We start from the raw sequence: 2,750 nt of genomic DNA on the forward strand, positions 1-2,750 counted from the left end.
GAATCTGAATACAGTGGATTAATGGTTCTTTTAATGGAAAAAGTGCTGCTCTGTGGAAGCGAACAGAAATAGAAGATTTAGCCAGAATCATCAATTCCTTCTTGACGACATCTCATTCATATGCCACTTTTTCATTCCCTCTATTCTATCACCAAAGAACATTGATTATTCTGCAGAAAAAGAGAGATACACATGATATATATTATCAGAATTCTTCTATGTTTTTTTAAAGATGGTTCATTCAATACAAAGAATTCTATATAATCATGTACATGTTTGATCTTCCCAACTGATCAACATCACAGGAAGTATTTGTTGTCATAACAGATTTGACTTCGTTCTTTTGCTTGAATTACTATCCTGAAATTAATCAAGGTCCCCTGTGGTTGCGACATTGCTTTCACAAACCCTTCGACACCGTCCAAGTCAACGTTGCAAAGATTTAAAAAAAAAAAGAGCTCCTCTCAATGACCTGCTCCAATCTGCAATACTGATACTATAGCAACACCAATCCCTGTCCGGATGCCAGTTTTTAAAATCCTAAATCCAGCACCAACGCAAAAGAAAGACTGCCTCTTGGTTATAAATTTTTTTCTAATTTCTTAAGGCTGTCCAGTTGTGGATTATTGCTATCCCAAAATAAGGCTTAGCTGCTATGATCAGAGACGAGCTTTCCCCTGTCCAGTTCACCAATAAGGCTGATGGAGAAACTCCAGAGGAAAAATGGATCAAGATGAGCTGAAAAGAACCGGATTTGGATCGGAATTGGCCCGCAAAACCTCACCTTGAAAAGGAACCGGCCCTAGTAATCACAGTTCAAGCCGAAGTGACCACCAGCAACCCTCATAGGAGTAGTAGGGCCTCGCCATAAACCTTGCCATGGCTCCCATGATGATTCGCCTGGCCGTCTCCGCCTTCAGCACCGCAGATCGACCTCCTGGGGTGTTTCTGGTACAGTTCCGCCTCCCAGCTCAAACCCTAGCACTGTTGCGTCCACGGCCAGAAACCCCCCGGACCTTGGTAAACAGCATGCTATACAGCTCGAGAATTCGGATTCATGTAGTGATGCCATGCTGCCGGATGGCCTCCCGCCCTTGCACTCGCTGTCTGTGTCATAGAAGCGTACTTCAGATCGCAACAAATTAATCAACAAAATCAGGAACGAAACAGACATGCGACTTGATTTGGAAGCGGTTGAAAGGTGTGGCCGGGACATGGATGGCGATTTTGAGCTTCGTCAGCGCAAAGAGTGCATGGCTGAGTGTGAGAAGGAATGCTCTTGCATCCTATCTTATCTTTTCATAGGTGGAAGATTTATGGCCTAGAATCTTGCAACACTCCGAAAGCGAGAGGGAATGGATCTGTGCCCAAAACCATGGCATCTTCCACCGCAGCCTGACGAGACTCCACAGATCCACTAAAGGGCAATTCAAGAACCTTGCCCCATCAAAGACAATGACCTGCAATTCAAGAACCTGCCTTTGGAGAGCAACCGCACGCTCATCGATGGCAATGTTGAAGGCATCTACAGGCAAAGCCACTGGGGCCTCATCTTGCACATGGTAAGGCATGGACATGAAAGCAGGTTGCCGCTCCTCTGTTGGAGGACAAGTTCTTGGCCCCGCTGCCTTGTTCTTCTGTATGAGGACCGTGGCTTCTCTCTAGTGCAGCTCGAGGCTGCCTCCTCATCCAGCACGCGTGCATCGCTTTGTGATGTTGTAGAACCTCGCTTTGATACCATGTTGGAAACTGCGAGGAAGATAAGAGACGAAAGGAAGAAAGGAGAGAAGAGAGATACGAGACACCGGAAGTGGAACCCCAAAAGTGTGTCAACTAAGTACACATGATAGGAATATATAGAGGGGACCTGGGGCGCTATATATAGACAGACTATATATAGCTAACACATCCTTGTTAGACAAAATAGTGATGATATTGTCATATAAAGGATCTTTGATGGTATGAAGAAGTTGAGTAACAATCTGATTTTTAGCAACAGGAGTGCCAGCAGCACCAAGCTGATTGATAATTTCTTTAAAAGCCTCGATATGAGAGTGCATAGAAGTACCAACCTTATATTGAAGATTCTTCTAACAAGTTTGGAGATATAAAATTTTGGTGACCGATTTCTTCTCAAACGTTGAGATAAGATATTCCCAAATAGCATGAGAAGTTTCCAGATGAAAGACATCCAACATAAGTGAGTCAGGAAGTGCAGACAATATATAATGACAAGCCGCTTTGTCATGATGAATCCAATCAATATGATCATCACTGGAGATGATGAAGAGGGCATTGTTGAAATTAAATCATGTTTAGAGGCTGAATTCAAAGTCAAAGACCTTGGTGAACTAAAGTATTTTCTTGGGATTGAGGTAGTCTCTACGCCTCAAGATATATGGCTACTACAAAAGCAGTATGCTCATGACATGTTACAAAAGTATGGTATGGGTGAATGTAAGCCTATGGAGACACCTCTTGATCACAATGTTAAACTGCAAATTGATGTTGGAAATGATATAGAGAATTTGACTATGTATTAACAGATGGTGGACAGCTTGATATACTTGACTATTACCCATGCTGACTTATGTAATGCAGTGGGGCTGATCAATTAGTTCATGCAGAAGCCTCACAAACCACATTTAGATGCAGTTAGGAGGATCATGAGATATGTAAATGGTACTACAGATTATGGGATGCTTTATGCATATGGAAAATCTCTTGACTTGATAGGGTTTATTGATGTT

General features: G+C 42.7%; 1 long non-coding RNA gene across 1 annotated transcript; it reads right to left on the bottom strand.

Annotated features, from left to right (window-relative positions):
* Positions 1–351: 351 nt before the first annotated feature.
* Positions 352–1,487, bottom strand: LOC148030004 (uncharacterized). Its single transcript, XR_015692258.1, has 2 exons — positions 785–1,487; positions 352–677 (listed from the first exon to the last, which is right to left on the bottom strand). It is a non-coding gene; the product is annotated as an uncharacterized LOC148030004 (long non-coding RNA).
* Between the last annotated feature and the right edge of the window lie 1,263 nt (positions 1,488–2,750).

Source organism: Lygodium microphyllum, chromosome 10 (assembly GCF_053477565.2).
Source record: "Lygodium microphyllum isolate KBCC chromosome 10, Lygodium_microphyllum_v1.1.10, whole genome shotgun sequence".
In the NCBI taxonomy this organism is placed as follows: domain Eukaryota; kingdom Viridiplantae; phylum Streptophyta; class Polypodiopsida; order Schizaeales; family Lygodiaceae; genus Lygodium; species Lygodium microphyllum.